Below are 22124 nucleotides of genomic sequence, written 5' to 3'. Positions count from 1 at the left end.
TTCTGTTCTAAGGAAACCTCCATTTTGATTGGGGGCAGGGGTTGATGTCACAGAATCCTGCCTTGAAGGGGATATATTCTTTTTTTTTTTTTTAAAGATTTTATTTATTCATTATAGAGAGGGGAGAGAGAGAGAGAGAGAAGGGGGGAGGAGCAGGAAGCATCAACTCCCATATGTGACTTGACCAAGCAAGCCCAGGATTTTGAATTGGCAACCTCAGCGTTTCCAGGTTGATGCTTTATCCACTGTGCCACCACAGGTCAGGCCCAAAGGGGATATATTCTAATGGCAGAGAGCTTTAACATTAGGAGCACCTTATCTTATGGGAGTGGCAGAGACACTACCCTCAGGGCACTCTGGGTCTGAGAGGAGAGAGAACACAGACAAACATAAAAAGCAGCTGGACAGGCCCTGGCCTGTTGGCTCAGTGGTAGAGCATCAGCCTGGCATGTGGAAGTCCCGGGTTTGATTCCCGGCCAGGGCACACAGGAGAAGCGCCCATCTGCTTCTCCACCCCTCCCCCTCTCCTTCCTCTCTATCTCTCTCTTCCCCTCCCGCAGCCAAGGCTCCATTGGAGCAAAGTTGGCCGGGCACTGAGGATGGCTCCATGGCTTCCGCCTCAGATGCTAGAATGGCTCCGGCCACAACTTGAGCAACACCCCAGATGGGCAGAGCATTGCCCCCTGGTAGGCATGCCAGGTGGATACTGGTCGGGGGCATGCGGGAGTCTGTTTGTCTCCCCACTTCTAACTTGGGGGGGGAAGCAGCTGGATAGACAGAAGATAGTACCGTCTGTCTTCTCTGAACACCTACTGCATGGTCCCACCTAGAGTGTGGTACATTGGGGCCTCAAGCTTGTGATCACAAGCAGGGGGAGGGCAGAGAGAGGCAGACAAGGCACTCCCAGGATGCTCCTCTTCGTTCATGCCTATGTGGATGGTACTACAAGGGCTTCCAACACCCAGGAAAAGGAAGTCAGGAAGCTACAGCTCTTGTGTTCATGACTGATTCCTTGGGAGAAGCAGAATTGATCTTGGCTACACAAGTAAGTGGTTTAATACAAGTAGAGTAGGGTTCTCAGGTAGCAAAAGTAGACACAGTGAGGCATGCAGGGGCCTGTGCAGGACAGTGAATGTTTGAGGGGCCTGCAGACGGACTGGTCAGGGGCCTTGACTACCACCTATCCAGTTCAATGCATCATCCACTGATGTCCACTTTGTGCCAGCAGACTCGGTCCCCATGCTCATTAGGTGGGGAAACAGACGAGGATATGAAAGCAAGGCCTGCGGCAGGATATGACCTGTGCCAGGAGAGCTGGGGAAGGAGCCTGCTACTTCACTGGGGCAGTGGGAGGATCTGACCATGAGGAGGGAGCAGTAAGCAGTCCTTTCCAAAGGACGGCCCCTCCATTCCCCCAGCAGCTCGTGGAAGGAAGCAGCAGAAATTACCATCCCCCTTTTCAGGCAAGGGAGCTGAGGCCTGGAAAACAGAAGAACCTTACCCAATGTGACACCACTGAGGGACAGTGCTGGGACTTGGACCTGGCCTCCCGCAATCCTAGGCTGTATTCTCTCTGGAGTTAGGGCCTCAGGTCAAACCGAGGAAAGGATGGGTAAAGTGGAGGCAAGATCTGCCTTACTTGTGTCTGCCTCTCGTCAAACGGCCAGCAAGGGCTCTCGGGAAAGTTAAGTAAATGAACAAGAGAAAGGCATGAGAGTAGGAGTGAGACAGGAAATAGGAGTTAGGAAAGGGGCGTACAGTGGCAGAGGGGTTTGGGCTGACATGACTTAGTGATGAGACAGGCAGCACCAGATACACTAAACTGACAGGAGGTACCTCGTTACAGCAAGGAGGAGAAAGGAATGGCTTACCCAGGGTAACATCAGAACGTAGGGAGTGATCGGCCAAGGGCAGGACAGAGGTGGCCCAGGCCCACTGTGGGGAGGGCAGCAGCTAAAACTGGGGCTGAGTCCACATAGTGGTAGACACACCTGGACCTGCTTCCCTGCAGCCCGAGTATATTGCCCTGCAGCCACTGAGCCAGGACTACGGCTTTGAACTGTTGGGCATGTGCCGGAACCAGAGCAAGGTCACTGCAGTGCTCAACGACCCGAGTGAGGACAGCAAGACTGAGCTCGAGGCCGAGGGCCTGGCCCAGGCCTTTGAGGAAGGCATTCCCAGTCTAGCGAGACTGCGACTGGCCATCAACTATATCCAGAAGCGGGTCAGCTGGGCCCTACTAACCACTACCCCCTGCCCAACCCTGATCCCTTGCCCTGCCATCTCTAGGTATCCCCACTCCAAGTATAAGGAAGTCCTTCCCTGCCCTCAGGACCCTCTTAGACTTGATTCTGAGCACCCTTCTATCTAGGCCCCTGATCCTATGTGTCTCCCACCCTCCCTTCCTACTTTCGATCTAAGTCCCTAACCTCTCCCTAGCTTATGGAAGTCCCATTGGCCACTGGGACCCCACCTGCCCTCCAGACATCTGAGTCTTACACTCTACACTCAGCTCTGCCTCTGGCCTGCTGAGTAACTGGGTCCAGTATTTTTGTTAGACTTCAATATCTTACTCTATTCAGCAAGATTAGACTAGACCTCTCAGGATTTAGGTATCAAGTAATTCCATTACTAGATGCCCTGACTCATTAGATGCCCTCCCCGCCTAACCCCTCATTTTTCCTTCTCACAAACCTTCAGATATCCTAGCCCACCAGGAGCTTAACCAAGAACCTTCCTTCGCCTGACCAGGCAGTGGCGCAGTGGATAGAGCAGGGATCCCCAAACTTTTTATACTGGGGGCCAGTTCACTGTCCCTCAGACAGTTGGAGGGCCGGACTATAAAAAAAAACTGTGAACAAATCCCTATGCACACTGCACATATCTTATTTTAAAGTAAAAAAACAAAACGGGAACAAATACAATATTTAAAATAAAGAACAAGTAAATTTAAATCAACAAACTGACCAGTATTTCAATGGGAACTATGCTCCTCTCACTGACCACCAATGAAAGAGGTGCCCCTTCCAGAAGTGCGGCGGGGGCCGGATAAATGGCCTCAGGGGGCCGCATGTGGCCCGCGGGCCGTAGTTTGGGGACCCCTGGGATAGAGCGTTGGACTGGGATGCGGAAAGAACTAGGTTCGAAACCCAAAGGTCGCCAGCTTGAGCGCGGGCTCATCTGGTTTGAGCAAAAAACCCACCAGCTTGGACCCAAGGTCGCTGGCTCGAGCAAGGGGTCATTCGGTTGGCTGAAGGCCCATGGTCAAGGCATATATGAGAAAGCAATCAATGAACAACTAAGGTCTCACAACGAAAAACTGATGATTGATGCTTCTCATCTCTCTGTGTTCCTGTTTGTCTGTCCCTATCTATCCCTCTCTCTGACTCTCTCTCTGTCCCTGGAAAAAAATAAAAAAAAAATTTTAAAAATAAAATGTATATTAAAAAAAAAGAACCTTCCTTCATAAGGCCCCCCAAGATACCAATCCCTGCTTCTACTGCTTCTCCCCTCAAGACCATTTGGGCTGTTGCCCCACATTTCTAAGAAGATGAGGGGCCCTAAGGGTTCTGGGACTTAGGTATCCCGTTCCACCTACCACTGCCTGACTTAGATTCAAGAAAGTAGAATCTGGAGAGTACAGGAAAATCCGAGTTCAGTTTCTCCTTCACAGACCAGGAAACCGAGGCCCAAAGAGAGGTGGGGTCTGCGCAAGGTCCCATGGCAAGTGAGTTGCCTTTCTTTCGAGTGGCTGTCCCAGGAAAGAAGAAACAAGTTCAGTCTCTATGGCAGGGAAGTAAAGGCTGTGCACGCAGCTGGCTCCCCTTCTTCCTCCTTGCCTGGTAGCCACCCCGTCTACCCTCAGCCCGTCTCTTCTTAGTTTGTAGCTCACCCCATCTGACAGCAAGTCCTGTCCTCCATCTGGTGTGGGAACCTGGCCGGCAGGCTGACGTGGAAGCACCACCACCTGGAAGCTCTTTGTTGCCTTCCTCATCTTCCTCACCATACCCTTCCTCTGCCTCGGCTACTGGCTGGTGCCCAAGTCCCGGGTACTAAGAATAAAATTAATAATAACTGCCACTTTTGAGCACTTGCTTTATGCCAGGCCCTGGGCCAGGCATTTTGGGAACGTCCCCATTAAGTAGTTTGAGGTTTTGCCTGACCTGTGGTGGTACAGTGGATATACCATTGACCTGGAATGTTGAGGTCGCTGGTTCAAAACCCTGGGCCTGCCCAGTGAAGGCACATAGGAGAAGCAACAACTATGAGTTGATGCTTCCCACTTCTCTCCCACCACCTCTCTCTCTCTAAAATCAATAAATAAAATCTTAAATGAAAGAAAGAAACTCATAAAAAAGAGAGAGAGAAAGTAGTTTGAGGTAGCCCTGGAAGGTAAGCCCCACACCTCTACTACATAGGCACAGGGCACAGAATGGCTTTTTGTCAAGGGGACACAACAAATGAGTCAGGTTGTTTTTTTTTAACAGAGAGGGAGAGTCAGACAGAGACAGATAGACAGGAACAAAGAGAGATGAGAAGCATCAATCAGTTTTTCATTGTGACACCTTAGTTGTTCATTGATTGCTTTCTCATATGTGCCTTGACCGTGGGCCTTCAGCAGACCGAGTAACCCCCTGCTGGAGCCAGCGACCTTGGGTCCAAGCTGGTGAGCTTTGCTCAAACCAGATGAGCCCACACTCAAGCTGGCGACCTCAGGGTCTCAAACCTGGGTCCTCCGCATCCCAGTCCGATGCTCTATCCACTGTGCCACCACCTGGTCAGGCAGAAACAAGTCAGGATTTAAGCTGAGGTTTCTCGACCTCCAAAGCCTGAATCCTACATATAAGCCTATATTCTCCTAAACAGACTGCTACCCTGACTGACAAATTCTTTGGAGCCCTTGTAGACACAGATACTTTAATTCATTCATTGAACAAATATTTCCTAGCGAGTCTACAGTGAGCTGGGCATTATGCCTGGTGCTGGCGCTGGAATGAGTAGTGAACCCTGTCCCTGTTAACCGGGTGAGGACTAGGGAGAACAGGGTCCCGGCGAGCAGGAACAGCGTGCCTGCAGGCCCAGGGGAGCAAGACTGTAAAGTAGCAGAGAAACTGAAAGGAATTCTGTGCTGCTCCAGCAAAAGTGCAAATGGCCAGTGCAGGGAAGGTTGGCAGTAGCCAGATCTCAGAGCCTAAGCAACCGTGGAAGCCACTGTAGGCTTTTTAGCGGGTAAGTAGTGCAATTAGTTTCATGTTTTAGAAAGCTCTCTCTACTAGTGGTGTGAAGGGGCACGAGTTAGGGAGACTTCAGAATGGATGAGAGAGGATGTAGGCCTGTGAAGGTTCCTGGCCTGTGTGCTCAGGTCATTTTCTAAGAAGGGGACACAGGAGGAGCAAGAAGATTGAGTTTGGGATAGCAGATAATGAATTCATTTTTTATTTTAGTTTCTCATGGTTGAGCTTGAAGAGCCCGTCAGACCTCCAAGGGAAAGTTACTTTACCTCTGGGATCCTCAGTTCCTTAGCTGAAAAAAAAAAAGGGAATATTAATATCCACCTCATATGGTTGTAAAGGAGACAGTTTCCTATAGGAAATTCTTGATAAATGTCTGAATAGGGTGTGAGTGAAAAGGGGAGTCATGTGTGAGCTTAGCATTCCAGAAGTTCTCCCAGGAGAGGGGAAGACAGGAACAGGACCCAGAGCCACGCTATCCCTCCTTCCCCCCAAGCTGGGCCGCCTGCTGAAGATCCCAGTGCTGCAGGCCTGCTGCACTCCGCCTCCTACCTGTGGCTCCTGATCTTCCTGCTGGGAGAGTCCCTGGTCATGGAGACGCAGCTGAGTACCTTCTGCGGCTGCAGCCAGAGCATCTGGGAAACTTCGCTGCACTTGGTTTGGGTGACAGGTACAAGTGTGGGGGCTTTTATTTATGGCAGCTCCCTCTAAGTTCCCTCTCACTGTTTTTCATGGTGAGTACCCCAGGGAGGTTCCCTGCCCCTGTAGATGCCATGAACATAACCAGACCCCTTTGGGCTATAGCACACCAAGGGGACTTTTCCCCTAATTAGGGGACCTGGTCCTGTGATAGGCTTCCTAGCATGGACCTCATTCTTCCCCCACCCTGGCACCAGCCGCTGCCACTCTGCAGGTTCTTATCCTGTCACAGATAAGACCTGGTCCATAATGTCAGGTGGAAAATTACTCTGGTGTAATGGTAGCTTGCAAGTACATCACCAGGTAGTCTAAACCAAAGGTCATGGATCAGAAAGGCTCACAGACTGAATTAAGATGCTTGAATCATCCAGTTTATTAACTCCATAAATGGTGTACTTCTGATGGTGTTGTTTTGAAGGTCAGAGTTGAGGTTTGAGTGGAGGGGCAACAGCCAGATATTGCCTGGGCCCCACACTTGCTCTATTGGAGAAACCCACGGGCAAGGATGCCTGACCACAGCAGTAGCTTGCCAATCATTCTGACAAGCAGATATGACTTTTCTTTGCAATCTTCAGCTGATGGGGCCAGAATGGCTATCACCAGTCAGTAACTGATTTAAGATCTGATGAATCCTGAGAACCTCATCTGCCTCATGAATATTCAGTGTCTCATGAATATTTAGTGTCTACCCATCTCTTTCTATGTATTTTCAAACACATATGCTCTATTTACCTTATTTGTTCACCCAGACAACTAACTTACCTATGCTTAATACATTTCATGCATTCCATTGGTGTTTTCTTCTACAGCAGGATCAAGTCTTCTCAGGTAATTCAGCAATGCTTTTTACAGGAGTCCCCAGAGCTCTCCTACCCTCGGCTTGTTAGCTCAGCAGGCTGGACTGGTGGCCTCTTCCTCAGCTGTCCTCCCCTTGTTTAGCTCTAGCTTAGTTAACAAAGTTCAAGCCATCAGGACACTAAGATCACTATTCTACCCTGGACCAAGCCAATCAATGATGTCCAAAAGGATATTTGGCCAAGAAACCTCTGGGGGAAAAAACAAGAGCAGTTCAAGAGGAAAAGTTTCTCATCCAGTTATTTACTGACCTGTGCTAGGTGGGGCTGAAAACAATACAGTTTCTGCCCGTGGGGGATAAAAAGTCTTAAGAAACAAAACTCATTTCTTCTTGCAATAAATGCTTCTTTCTGCCCCACTGTGAGTAAGGACCTAAGAATGCATCGATAAGTTAGATACAGTTCCATCCACCCGTTCAACATACATCACTGAGCACCCACCCCACCTCTCAAGGTCCCCTCCTGCCTCAGGACCTGATCCGGTTCCAGACCACAGCATGCTCCCGCTTGTCTCCAGGCCTGTGCTCGTTCACTGTCCCCAGCGCACTCTCCCCTCACATACTCGCCCTGTACCCTGCTGCTCCTACTCCTCTGTCAGGTCTCAGCTTCAAGGTCACTTTCTGTGAGAAGCTTTCCCTGGTCCCCAAATCAGGGTGGGATCCATTCCCATGACAGCTTCTACTCCCCTGCTCCTCAGCCTTAGCATCTCCCATGCTCGATTGTGACTACTTGGCTACTTGCCAGTCTCCCTCGCTAGAGTATGAACCCTGGGAGGTCAGGGACTGTATCTGTCTTATTCACCACAGGATCCCACTGGCACATGGGAGGAGCTTAGTGAATGTTTGTTTAATAACGATGAGCGGCCTTGTTCTGGGCACTGGGGACATGGAGATTAATTGGACATGGTCCTTACCCCTGGTGGGGTATAGCAGGTGAGGGGAAACAGACCCCTAAAGTGCCCCACAGTGAGGGCATCACAGAGATGTAGGAACGCTGTGACAACATAGAGCAGGTAGCAACTCCCTGCCCCTGGTTAGGGAAGGCATCACAGCAGAGGGAATATTCAACCAGGGCCACAAAGGTAAACCTGGATTAAACCTGACCAGATATCTCAATTGGTAAGCACTTCATTCCCAAAGTACAGAGGTTGCCAGTTTGATCCCCGGTCAGGGCACATACAGGAACAGATGTTCCTGTGTGTTTCTTGCTCTCTCCCTTCCTCTCTCTAAAATCAATAAAATAAATATTAAAAAAAGAAGAAAAAAAAAAGGTAAGCCTGGCTTCAAAAGGGTGTGGAAGGGCATTCTAGGTAGACAAAACCCTGAGTGAAAAAGCACAGTCTTAAAAAAAAAAAAGGCCCTGACTGGTTGTCTCAGTGGTAGAGCATCAGCCTGATGATGTGTGAATGTCCTAGGTTTAATACCTAGTCAGGTGACACAGGACAAGTGATCATCTACTTCTCCACCCCTCCCCCTCCCCCTTCTCTCTCTGTCTCGCTCTCTCTCTGTCTCTCTCTTCCTCTCCCGCAGCCATGGCTCAATTGGTTAGAGTGCATCGGCCCTGGGCACTGAGGATGGCTCCATGGGCCTCCGCCTTAGGTTGGGAGGCTAAAAATAGCTTGGTTGGGAGCATGGCCCCAGATGGGCAGAGCATCAGCCCCAGACAGGGATTCCCGGGTGAATCCCAATCAGGGTGCATGTGGGAGTCTGTCTATTTCCCCTCCTCATTTAGAAAAGAAAGAAAGAAAGAAAAGAAAGAAAGAAAGAAAGAAAGAAAGAAAGAAAGAAAGAAAGAAAGAAAGAAAGAAAGAAAGAAAGAAAGAAAGAAAGAAAGAAAGAAAGAAAGAAAGAAAGAAAGAAAGAAAGAAAGAAAGAAAAAGAAAGAAAGGAGGGAGGGAGGGAGGGAGGGAGGGAGGGAGGGAGGGAGGGAGGGAGGGAGGAAGGAAAAGGAATGCACAGGCTTGTATCCAGAGACTGGAGAAAGGTACAATGTGACAACCAACTGGCTAACTGGGGTCCAGCTTTCAAGAACCGCCCATCTCCAGGTCAGGCATTGAGCTCCAGTTTGATTGATAATGAGCAGGTTGATAATTTGGAGCCCTTTCAAATCAATACTTTTTTTTATTGATCTTAGAGAGAGGAAGGAAGAGAGAGAAACATCAATTTGTTGTTCTACCTGTTCATGCATTCATTGATTGGTTCTTTTTTTATATATATTTAATTTATTCATTTTAGAGAAGGGAGAAAAGAGTGAGAAAGAAAGAGAGAGACAGGAAGGCGGAGTGGGAAGCATCGACTCCCATATGTGCCTTGACCAGGTAAGCCTGAGGTTAGGAACTGGCAACCTCAGCATCCCAGGTCAATGCTTTATCCATTGTGCCACCACAGGTCAGGCCATTGGTTGTGTGTGTGTGTGTGTGTGTGTGTGTGTGTGTGTGTGTGTGTGTTTCTGAAGTGAAAAGCGGGGAGGCAGAGACAGACTCCCGCATGTACCTGACCGAATCCACCCAGCAAGCCCAATAGGGGGCGATGCTCTGCCCCTCTGGGGTGCAGCTCCATGGCAACAGGAGCCATTCTAGCACCTGAGGCAGAGGCCATGGAGCCATCCTCAGTTCCCAGGCCAACTTTGCTCCAATGGAGCCTCGGTTGCGGGAGGGGAAGAGAGAGACAGAGAGGAAGGAGGGGGGAAAGGGTGGAGAAGCAGATGGGTGCTTCTCCTGTATGCCCTGGCTGGGAATTGAACCCAGGACTTCCACACTCCAGGCTGACACTCTACCGCTGAGCTAGCCAGCCAGGGCCCATTGGTTGATTCTTGCATGTGTTCTGACGGGGGGTCAAACCCACAAGCTTGGCGTATCAGGACAATGCTCTAACCAATGGAGCTACCTGGCCAGGCCAAATCAATATTCTTTAAATATTTGTCCAATATTTACTTAGTGGAGGGCAGGAAGAAGCAGATTTAAATCATTCCCTCCTGATGACCAGTCTCTCCCAGGTGTTACTTAGATGCGTCAGCTGACTGGGATCACTGCTACAGGCCACACCACAGATGAGTCTGAATAAGCCAGGGGTCTTTATTTTCACATAAAATCACTTTGTGTTTAAGCAGATTAAATGTTCACATTTTATCAACTTCATCCCAGGAATATTTTTGCTCTCACCACTATGGATGGGTTTCCCCCACCATAACCTATCTCTGACCTGGAAGGAGGAGAGTCCCGCTTCCTCCTGCTGTGGCCCCTTGCCGCCCTTCAGGCTTCCCGTGGTTTGAGTATAAGGAAGTGTGGACAGAAGGCCTGCGCAGTTACTTTCTGGCCCGGCGGAACTTCCTGGACGTGGTCATCCTGCCCCTGTACCTGACTGCCTTTGCACTATGCTTCCTGGCTGGGCTTGCCCAGGTGCACTGCCAGGATGCCCCCATGGGGCTGCCGCCACTATTTCACCTGGGCAGGTGAGTGCCCCCACCCCCTGACTCGGCCCAAATCCCCTAGCCTCTTCTTTTCTCGGGCTCTCAGCTCAGCCCCCATTCTACCCTGATCAGGGAGAAGTGAGTGACGCACCAAGGACCCCCAGTTCTTGGCTGAGGTGCTCTTTGCTGCCACCAGTATGCTCAGCTTCACCCGCTTGGCCTACATTCTGCCGGCCCATGAGTTGCTGGGCACTGCAGATTCCCATTGGCAAGGTGATTGACGACATGATCCCATGCGTACTGTCCCATCTTAAGAGCATCCTCCCCTCTGATAGACTCCACTCACCAGTGGGCCTCTTGAAATTCCCCAGCTCTAGTTAGCACAGGGTTCCTTGCACAGGCTCCAGAGACCACTAAGAACCTGAAACTACAGGCAAAATCTGGGGAGTAAATAGTACACTTCTCTGCAGAAATAGTCTATAACACTCATCTAAATCTCAGAGTCCCAAAACACCAGTAAGAATTAGAAACAACTGACAGTTGGATCCAAAAGCGTTGGTACAGCCTGACCAGGCAGTGGTGCAGTGGATAGAGCGTTGGACTGGGATGCGGGAGGACCCAGGTTCGAGACCCCAAGGTCTCCAGCTTGAGCGCAGGCTCATCTGGCTTGAGCAAAAAGCTCACCAGCTTGGACCCAAGGTCGCTGGCTCCAGCAAGGAGTTACTCGGTCTGCTGAAGGCCCCCAGTCAAGGCACATATGAAAAAGTAATCAATGAACAACTAAGGTGTTGCAACAAAAAACTGATGATTGATGCTTCTCATCTCTCTCCATTCCTGTCTGCCTGTCCCTATCTATCCCTCTCTCTGACTCTCTCTCTGTCCCTGTAAAAAAAAAAAAAAAAAAAAGCTTTGGTACATATATGCTATGGAATACTACTCAGCCATAAGAAATTATGACATCGGATCATTTACAACAACATGGATGGACCTTGATAACATTATATGGAGTGAAATAAGTAAATCAGAAAAAACTAAGAACTATATGAATCCATATATAGATGGGACATAAAAATGAGACTCAGAGCCTGACCAGGTGGTGGCGCAGTGGATAGAGCATCGGACTGGGATGCAGAGGACGCAGGTTCGAGACCCCAAGGTCGCCAACTTGAGTGCGGGCTCATCTGGTTTGAGCAAAAGCTCACCAACTTGAGCTCAAGGTCACTGGCTCCAGCAAGGGGTTACTCGGTCTGCTGAAGGCCCGCGGTCAAGAAACATATGAGAAAGTAATCAATGAACAACTAAGGTATTACAATGCGCAACGTAAAACTAATGATTGATGCTTCTCATCTCTCCATTCCTGTCTGTCCCTGTCTATCCCTCTCTCTGACTCATTGTCTCTGTAAAAAATAAATAAATAAAATTAAAAAAAAAATGAGACTCAGAGACATGGATAAGAGTGTGGTGGTAACGGGGGGGGGGGGGAGGGCGAGGAAGGAGAGAGAGGGGGTGGGGGGAGGGGAAGGACACAAAGAAAACCAGATAGAAGGTGACAGAAGACAATTTGACTTTGGGTGAGGGGTATGCAACATATTCAAATGTCAAAATAATCTGGAGATGTTTTCTCTGAACATATGTACCGTGATTTATCAATGTCACTGCATTAAAATTAATAATAATAAAAAAAGAACAACTGACAGTAGAAAGAACGCTTGGTTGTGAGTTCGTCCCAGTTTTGTCACTGTCTCTGACCCCCTTCTCTGTGACTCCCCTTTGGGCCTCAGTTTTTCATTTTTGTGGTAAGGGCGCAGAACTCAGGGGTCCCTTGGACTCTTTCCACTACTCCACTACACAACTGCTCTTTGAGACCATGGCATTATCTGGTCTTCTTGGATCACTTAATTATTTTGTGTGTGTGTAAGAGTGTGTGTGTGTGTGTGTGTGTGTGTGTGTGTGTGTGTGTGTGTGTGTGTGAGAGAGAGAGAGAGAGAGAGAGAGTGTGTGTGTGTGTGTGTGAGATAGAGACAGAGAGAGACAGAGAGAGGGACAGATAAGGACAGGCAGAAAGGGAGAGAGATGAGAAGCAACAATTCTTTGTTGAGGCACGTTAGTTGTTCATTGATTGCTTTCTCATATGTGCCTTGACTGGGAGGCTACAGCAGACCAAATAACCCCTTGCTCAAGCCAGTGACCTTGGGTTTAAACTAGTGAGCCTTGCTCAAACCAGTTGAGCCTGCGCTCAAGCTGGCAACCTCGGGGTTTTGAACCTGGGTCCTCCACATCCAAGTTTGATGCTCTGTGCATTGCGCCACCGCCTGGTCAGGCTCATCACCTAATTATTTACAACCAAATCTGGCCTCCCACCCTAACCAGAGTCCATAGTTAATGCCAGTTCCCCTGGGGACTGGAGTGAGTGACCTTGGTGAAAAAAGCCTTGTTTCTGTCTTGAACATCTTCAGCTCAGGAAATCTTGGAGGAGAACCTCCCACCCTCCCCAAGACTCTTCCAGTCCATCCTGTCTTAGCTAACTCATTTGCACGTGTGGTTTTAACTCTACTGGTGATCATCAGCACTGGACTCTTGACTCTCACTCATTCTTGTACCACATCTCAGCATCTCGGTTCCTCCATGGGAGACTGGCCCATCCCAACTTTGACTGCTTGAACTCAGTACCTTCTGTGCTTGCAGGAGAGCTCCGGCTTTGATAGCAACTTAACGTCTCTTCTTGTTTCCCACCCTCTAATTTCTCCATTGTTAATAGTAACCAACTTGAATACTTGTCAAGTAGAGAGGTTGAGCCTGAAAGGTCATCACCCCCATCCCTCTTCTCAAAACTTGACTTCTGCCAGGGTGGAGACTTGCCCTGACCTTCCCCTGTCCCACCCCCTGCCAGGTTCGTGTTCATCCTCATGATCATCCTGACTGCCTTCCTCTGTGGCCTCAACAACATCTACGTGCCCTACCAGGAGACAGAGCAGCTGGGCAAGCATGCCAGGGCAGAGGCAGGGTAGGCAGGGGGGAGTCTGGGACCATGCAGCTTGGAGCTTAGAAGTCACTTCTTTCTACCACTCCCCACCACCATACTTCATCTGTTCACTCAGTAATTCATTCTCTGGTTTGGTGAATCACTCCCTTGTTGATTTACATTCATTCATTTGTTCATTTACTCATTCATTTATTCATTCCCTCACTTTCTCCCCATCTTTTATTTTGGAAAATGTCAATTCTATGAAAAAGTTAAAAGCACAATATACCCTTCACCTAGCTTTACCAATTGTTAATATTTTGCCACATTGTGCTTGATCTATTGCTCTCTTATTTGTCCTTTAACATTTAAAAGTTGTAAACGTCATGACATTTCACCACTAAATCATTCAGGATGTCTCCTGAGCATAATCACACCCCTAAAATGTAATACAGATTCTGTAATATTATCTACTATACAGTCCTTACTTATTCAGTGCTCCCCAGTTGCCCCCCAAAAAAGTCTTTCTAGTTTTTAAAAAATATAAGATCCAATCTGGAATCATGCATTGCATGCTGCTGTCATATCTCTTTAGTTTTCTGTAATTAAGAACAACACTCCCTCGACCTTTTATTTGTGTTTCATGACAAATGAACTTTTTGGAAGAGTGAGGGCCAAGTTATATTGTAGAGTATAAATCTACAGTTGGGATTTATCTTCTTCCTCATGATTGGATTCAAGTTCAGCAATTTGAGCAGGGACACAACCTAGTTGATAATGTGTACTTTCCATCACATCTCATCGGGAGACATGTGATGTCAGTGTAGCCCACTGGTGAAGTAGTCAGGGGCATTTAATGGATGTGACAGAGAGGATGGAATAACAAGAGAGAGATTGAGGTCAGAGACGTTGCACAGGTTCCTGCCATAATCTAGGCCTGAGCTGGTGCTAAGATGGAGGGAGTAGGACAGGTTTACAGATATTGTAAATACAGAGACCCATCCAGTTGTGGTCAGGTCTGTGAGTGTCTCACAGACATGCACTTTCTGCTGCAGTTAGAGAAGGAAGTTCAGGGATGGCTTCCTGGAAGACAGACCATTGGCGTTATCATAGACCCAGGCCATGGCAACAGTTATCTTTCTTTTTTTTACTTCTTGTGGCAACAGTTTCTTAACTGGTCTCTATGCCCCCACTCTCTTATCCACTTCCCTTCTATTCTACTCACAGTAGCCAACATGAAAATCAGGTGTCACCCCCCTGCTTAGAACTCTGCATAGCTTCCTAATGTTCACAGGCCATAGCAAGGATTTCTTCTGTACCATATTTCTCCATGTATAAGACGCTCCCATGTATAAGATGCTCCTTAATTTGGGGGCCCAAAATTTGAAAGAAAATGTATTACATAAAGTTATTGAACTCAAGTTTTACTCACCATAAAATCCATACAACTCCTCATCACTGTCAAAACTCCCATCCATTAGCTTGTCCTCATCTGTGTCTGATGACGAATCACTCACTGTCTTCATATATTGCCTCGTCTTCAGTTCCATCTAGGGCATTTGAAATACAACACTTCTACAACCACCGTATAAGACGCACCCAGTTTTTAGATTCCAAATTTTTCAAAAAAATATACATCTTATACATAGGGACATATGGTATATTACAAGGTCCTGCATGGCATGCTTGGTCCCTACTTACATCTCACAAGCTTCTCCTTTGCCCTCTGAGACCAGCTATGTGGCGTTCTCTCAGCTCCTCAATGTTCTCAGGCCTCCCTGCTTTGGGAACACTCTTCACATCTCCTTCCCTTTCCCCTGGTTGATTCCCATGGATCTTTAAGCTTAGCTTGAATGCTTTTCAAATAATCTTTTCCCACCTCCCAGACTAGGTCATAACAGCCTGTGTGTACTACTGCTTCATTGCACTTAGCACACTTTAAAATGTTGCTCTAATTAGTGTCTATCTTACCCCCTATTCTTAGGCTAGAACAGTGGTTGGCAAACTCATTAGTCAACAGAGCCAAATATCAACAGTACAACGATTGAAATTTCTTTTGATGGCCCTGGCCAGCTGGCTCAGTGGAGAGAGCGTTGGCTTGGCGTATGCACATCCCAGGTTGATTCCCGGTCAGGGCGCACAGGAGAAGTGACCATCTGCTTCTTCCCCCCTCCTTCTCCCCCTTCTCTCCCCTTTCTTTCCCTCTTCCCTTCTTAAAAAAAAAAAAAAGGGAAAAATCGAATAAAGAAAAAAAAATTTTCTTTTGAGAGCCAAATGTTTTTTTGTGTGCTTTTTTAAAAATTTTTATTTTTTTACAGAGACAGAGAGAGGGATAGATAGGGACAGACAGACAAGAACGGAAAGAGATGAGAAGCATCAATTATCAGTTTTTTGTTGTTAAATCTTAGTTGTTCATTGATTGCTTTCTCATATGTGCCTTGACCGTGGGCCTTCAGCAGACTGAGTAACCCCTTGCTGGAGTCAGTGACTTTGGGTCCAAGCTAGTGAGCTTTGCTCAAACCAGATGAGCCCACACTCAAGCTGGCAACCTCGGGGTCTCGAACCTGGGTCCTCCGCATCCCAGTCCAATGCTCTATCCACTGTGCCACTGCCTGGTCAGGCAAGAGAGCCAAATGTTTTAAACTTAAACTATCTAGGTAGGTACATTGTTATTAACTTAATTAGGGTACTCCTAAACTGGCCTTTGTGCCCGTACGTGGTATTTTGTGGAAGAGCCATACTCAAGGGGCTAAAGAGCCGCATGTGGCTCGTGACCCATGGTTTGCCAACCACTGCCCTAGAATGTAAGGTCCTTGAGGACAGGGACCATGCTTGTCTTGTTCACGGGCCATATGCTTAGCATCTAGGGCACTACTATGTGTGCAAGAAATATTGGTTGACTGAAAGAATGAAAGCTGGAGCTCAGAAATGCCAAGTGTCTGTATGAGCCGGGGTAGTCCAAATGGCTTCACAGAAGCAGAACACCTTTGGCTGGGTCCTGGTGGGGGGGGGGGGAGAAGGAGCATGTCTGGGTATCACTCAGGCTCATCTCCCACCCCTCACATCCTACCCTTTGTCCCAATGTGCCAGTTTCAACGAGACATTCCAGTTTCTGTTCTGGACCATGTTTGGCATGGAGGAGCACAGCATGGAGACATGCCTCAGTTTCTGGTGCCTGAATTTGGCACCAGAGGGCCCTCTATGGCATCCTTACCATCATCATGGTCATTGTGCTGCTCAACATGCTCATTGACATGATCACCAACTCCTTCCAGAAGATTGAGGTGCGTGAACTGAGGCCAGCTTAGGCCAGGGAGGAGAGGGGAGATGCGTAGAGGAAAATAGGATAACAGGAGTCAAGGCACTTGGGTTCTTGCTCTGCCTCCACTACTGTTTTGTGACTGGAGACAAGTCTTCCTCTTGAGGCCTCATTTTCCTCATCTGTAAATAAGGGTCTTAGTCATGTCAGTTTCTCCACACACAAGTCTAGTGCTCTCTCTGCTTGATAGTTGGGAGGAAGGGTGTGTTGCAGAAACATAGGTGGGAGCATGAAAAGGGAAAGGGAGGAAATGGCAAGGTGAGGGTTTGTGGCTGGAGAAGTCTCTAGGCAAGAACTGGATGTCAGAAGGATGAAGAATAATGGGGAGGAAGGGAGGAGAGAGGGAGGCAGGCGGGGGAAACATGGGCAGGGGAAACATGGGCAGGGGACGATAGTGAAGTTAAGGATGGGGAGAAGAAAGTGGTTGGCACCTTGAGTAGAAGAGGCTCAAGTAGTGAGAATAGGGGGACACAAGGCACGCTGAGTGGGCAGGAGGGCTGTGTACCAAAGTGGTCCTTGCAGAGCCCCTACCTACTGGCCCACAGGATCATCCTGATGTAGAATGGAAGCTTGCTCTCTCCAAGCTCTACCTGACCTACTTGCAAGAGGACCTGACCCTGCCCAGCCCTTCAATATCCTGCCCTCCCCCAAGGGCATCTTCTACCTTCTCAGGTGATAACCTCAGAGTTCTCACTCCCAGCACCCAGCACCCAGCACCACTGCCCCACCTCCTGCTCCCACTTCCCTAGACCCTGCCCTCTGACTAACCTCTCCCCGCCATCTGGATCTCTCAGGAGAATTTTCTGGTTTATCTGCTGTTGCTGCTCCTGCTGCAAAACCGAGAAGCCAGATTATCCCCCAATCCCCACCTCTGTGAGTACCTCATCTGCTTGGTGTTGGTCCTCCTCACCTCAGGCCTGACTTCAACTGTGTTGTCCATTCCGCCCGTTCCTCTGCACAACCCTGGCTTGTCTGTCTTTCCATCTGTGTCCCCAGAAAGCCTATTCCTAATTCCTACTCTCTCACATGGCATGTCCTTTCCCCTTTCTGACTCTGGCCATTTCCTAAATTTCCACCCCTGTGTATCCAGCTTAAACAGCAGTCCACGCCACCCTCCTCCCAAGCCACCGACACCCTCTAAGCTCCAGACAAAACTTTTTGCCTTAAACTGGACCAAGACATGGTTGAATGTTTTCCAGAAAAATATGTTATAAAGCTGAGAGAACAATGCCCCACAAATTGGAAAAACTAGAAGGCTGGCAGAGGCCTAAGAAGGGAGGGCAGGCCTTTAAGGGGGTCACACACCTCTCCTTCTCTGCTCCCTAACTGAGCCTGGCTTGGCATGGGAGCCCTTCCATGTGACCACCTGCTTCTCTCCCCCACCCTCTCCCCCTTCTCTCTCTCTTCCTCTCCCACAGCCAGTGGTTCAACTGGTTTGAGCACCAGCCCCGGGCACTGTGGATAGCTCGGTTGGTCCATGCATCAGTCTCAGGTGCTGAGGATAGCTCGGTTGATTTGAGCATCAGACCCAGACAGGGGTTGCCAGGTGGATCCCGGTTCAGGCACGTGCAGGAGTCTGTCTCTCTATCTCCCTTCTTCTCACTTAAAAAAATAAATAAAAGAAAAATTTAAAGCAGTATTCCTGCCAGGTCTATCTGTTCCCCCTTAAAACATGTTACCTGAGGATTTCTCTAAGCCAGGGCCTCCAGGTCAGCAATATGGGCAACAGGCCAACTCTGGAGCTCTGAGGTCCCTGGATCCCCAGGTGAGGAAGGCCTTCCCTTATCTGGTCAATAGTTCACCCTGTACTGGAAATAAAGATATGCATAATGGTGGTCCCTCGAGGTGCTGGGTAGCAGAAGGAAATAGACTGTAATTGTACAGGTACACCTACGAAAGAAGGAAGTTCTGTGCTATTAGAGCACAGAGGAGAGGTCCCAGACCCAGCCTCATGGGCCAGGGAGCTCCTGGAGGCCTGGGAGGCAGAAGAGAATCCTGAAGGCTAAGCAGGAGGTTGATGGGGAGATACAATGAAAGAGGGAATTCTAGGCACAGGAAAAAGCATGTACAAACACATGGAGAAAACATGGCCCAAGAAATGCAATGCCAAAGGTTCCCAGTTCCCACCACATCCTGGCTCCAGGCTACCCAGGGATACCTCTCATCCTCCTAGATCTCTGACTCCAAATTCTAGAATTACCTTTTCCCCCTGGTGACTTCCTGGCCCTGTCCAGGCTGCATAGTGCATATCTGCACACATGTCAGGGCTGCTTCCACTCTAGGGTGCATGCAACTCAGCTTCTTCACCTGAGGTCGTATTCAGTTCTCTGGCCCTGTGCCCATTCATGGTCAGGCAGAGTCACTGCATGCCACCAGATCCCGCCAGACCAGCCAGCTGGGGGTCTCCTCAGTCTTCCATTGCACCCGCACTGAGGTCTCACCCTCTTCCAGCTACCCCACCTCCTAGCCTGTTCTTCATGAATCAACCAGGTGTGCCCTCCCACTTACGCTGCATTCTCAGGAAATGGGATCCCCAAGTTCTTATTCCTTATTTCATACAAGAAAAATGCTTTATGTGCTCTGTTCCTGAAAGGGCCCGTCATTCTCTCTCATACCTCTGCCTGACCCATCTCTGTCAATTCCACATCTCCTCTTTAAATATTTAATTAAATGCTCTGCTTTTTTATATTATAAAAGTAAATGTGTTAACTATAACATATTCAGAGGGAAGATAAAACTAGATCAATAAAAATAATTATTTCCTAAGTATTTGGAGAGCTCCTCCTCTACGCCAGGGAAGTGCCAACCTGGTAAGGAGGCGTTATTACCATCTTCATCTTAAATCTGGAGACACTCAGGTCTGAAGAAGTTGACTAACCTGCCTGAGGCACAGAGCTGCTAAGTGCTGGGATTTCAGCCTCTGTCTTCTGAGTCCAGCACTTTTCCTACTCTCTCTCAATTATCTGCCCTCTGTGTCCTACTTGCCCTTATGGTACTATCCTGAGACATAACTGGACCAGAACCAATCATTCTAATTGGCACAATGGTTTTTATTTTATATACATGAGCAGGTCCGTGAGGGTGCCTCCCAAATCCCTTAGTTGCCCACTCTGCAGAGAGTTTGAAGGTGAGGATTAACCTGGACTAATTCACTCAGGAAAACCAAGGCTGGGATGGTGGCAGGAGAGAGCCTAACTCTGCCCTGTTCCGCATTTGTCTCTACCCACTCCCCCTCCACCTCCCAACCCTCATCCCACCACCCAGCTCCTAGCCTCTATCCTCCTGCCTTCCGGAACTGCACCAGGATCCAGATGTGTGACCTTCTGGGACAGAAAAATCTGCACAGATGTTGCCTCCATCCTCCATTGCCTGGCGGAGGGAGCAGTGATTAGAGAAAGGCTGACTGGACAATCTCTCTCACCCTCCTGTCTCCCCACCCCAGGCCAATCCTGGGGCAGGGGCAGGGGCAGGGGCAGGGAAGGAGAGCAGGGATCCTACCACCATCACGTCATCAGGGCCCTGGTACAGTGCTTCATAGAGACTGCCCAGCAGGAGTTTGAGGAGACCTGTCAGAAAGGTTGGTCTCTCACCTCCAAGCCTTCCCCATTCCTGCTCCTTGCTGGCTGGGATAAATGCACCACGCCCAGACTCACACCCCTCATTCAGCCTGCAGTTATATATGGCCCCATCCTACCTGCCCTTAGAAGCCACAACCTGTGCAGTGTGGCCCCTCATTTTCTTCATTCGTTATTCATTCACTTATTCATTCTTTTTTTTTTTGTAATTGATGATTTTATTTCTTTTTTTTTTTTTACAGAGAGAGAGTCAGACAGGGACAGACAGACAGAAACGGAGAGATAAGAAGCATCAATCGTTAGTTTTTCGTTGCACATTGCAACACCTTAGTTGTTCAGTGATTGCTTTCTCATATGTGCCTTGACTGCGGGACTTCAGCAGACTGAGCAACCCCTTGCTTGAGCCAGCAACCTTGGGTCCAAGCTGGTGAGCTTTGCTCAAACCAGATGAGCCTATGCTCAAGCTGGCGACCTCGGGGTCCCAAACCTAGGTCCTCGGAGTCCCAGTCCAAGGCTCTATCCACTGCGCCACCGCCTGGTCAGGCCACTTATTCTTTCTACCAACATAACACTGCCATGTCCCCTCTGTTCCAGGCCCTGTCTCGGAGGGAGCGGGACTGTGTAGATAGAGCAAATAGGAAGCTTTCAGTCTGGTGAGAATGAGAGAAACTGTCTTATTTAGGCAAAAAGTGCTTAGCTAAGTGAGACACAGACTACAGTGGGACCCAAAGGAGAGAAGGAGCCTATCATTTTGAGAAGCTCCCGGGAAGGTAGAAGGACAGAGTACCAGCAGTTGGAGAAACAGAAGGTGGGATGTGAACTGGGCCCTGAGGACGACTATGACCTGGGCAAGTGTAGATGGGAAAGAGGGCTGATGGGGCGGATGTACAAATCTCCACCCATTAAACACTTTCCCTTAGGACTCCTGATCCCTTCCCTGGCCCACAGACTTTGCCTCTTTGTGTCTTCTAAACTCAGGCCACCTAGCCCTATTCAGATTCATCTGCCCCAGACTCCACCTACCCACCTGACCCCCATTCTCACTTCCTCCACTTCTGCTTCAGGAGCTCCAAGCATGATGTCCCCTGGGGGTCTGTCAAGGGTAGGTATGGCACAGGGCAGGTTCATCTTCTGAAGGACCTCCTATCAATGCTCCTCCCCACCCCCCACAGAGCTGACCAAGACTGTCTCTCAACTACAAAGTGAGGTAGCTGCTGTGCAGCAGACTGGCAGAGGGAGGGACGCCCCAGCCCCCGGATGGTGCCAGCATCTTTGGCTGCTACATCACCAAACTGCACAACAGGTTCCAAAATCTAGCCCCCTCCCCCCATTGCTGAGACACCAGAGCTGATAGTGCCAGGGCCTGTGGGGACCCAGATAGCTTCAGAAACTGAGCTTGAGGACACTAGAGGAGCTGGGACTCCAGCTCCTGGGGAGTCTAGTCCTTCCTCCCCAGCTCATGTGCTAGTGCACAGGCAGCAGGAATCAGAGTGGGCTGGGGACCTGCCCCGGGGGAAGATTCAGGAACCAAGGAGGGGTCCTGCTGCAGTGGGAGGTTTCCTTCTCCAGCTGCCGAGTAAAGCAGCCCCCATGGCAAGGGCGGGGGTCATTCAGTAGGAGCCCGTACCGCTCTCCTTACCTCAATCAAGTTTCTGTTCAGGATGTCAGATGCCTCCAGAGTGAGAAGCTCTGTCTCTTCATGTTTTGAGATCCCTTCTCCCTCTCCCCCAAAATGGACCCTTGTGGGTACAGGGCAGAGAAATGGCTTGCTCTGGGTTATCAAGTATCTTGGGCTTAGGATCCTACCTTGAGTTGCTTCAGATATTTAGTGCAAAGAGTTCTGGATGTGAGCTAGGAGCCTGGTTTCAATACTAACTTTGTCCTTGAGCAAATTGTTTTCTTCCTTGGCTTTGCTTTCCTCATCTGACAAATGAGCCAGAAATCCATCTAACCCTTTCCTGCCTTCAGGCTGCTGTGAGGAACCTCTAGCTGTTAAACCTTCTGGTTTGCAAGTTATAGTGTGTGACAGGTGTCTGCACAGAGGACCATATCTAGGAATGATAAGGAAGTCATTCT

The 22124-nt window shown here is 49.0% G+C and overlaps 1 pseudogene; it reads left to right on the top strand.

Annotated features, from left to right (window-relative positions):
* Positions 1–1295: 1295 nt before the first annotated feature.
* LOC136388044 (short transient receptor potential channel 2 homolog) lies at positions 1296–21628 on the top strand (annotated as a pseudogene).
* Positions 21629–22124: the final 496 nt, after the last annotated feature.

This window comes from Saccopteryx leptura, chromosome 1 (assembly GCF_036850995.1).
Source record: "Saccopteryx leptura isolate mSacLep1 chromosome 1, mSacLep1_pri_phased_curated, whole genome shotgun sequence".
Classification (NCBI taxonomy): Eukaryota; Metazoa; Chordata; class Mammalia; order Chiroptera; family Emballonuridae; genus Saccopteryx; species Saccopteryx leptura.
The sequence above is the reverse complement of the archived record's forward strand: the minus strand, read 5'-3'. Positions and strand labels throughout refer to the sequence as shown.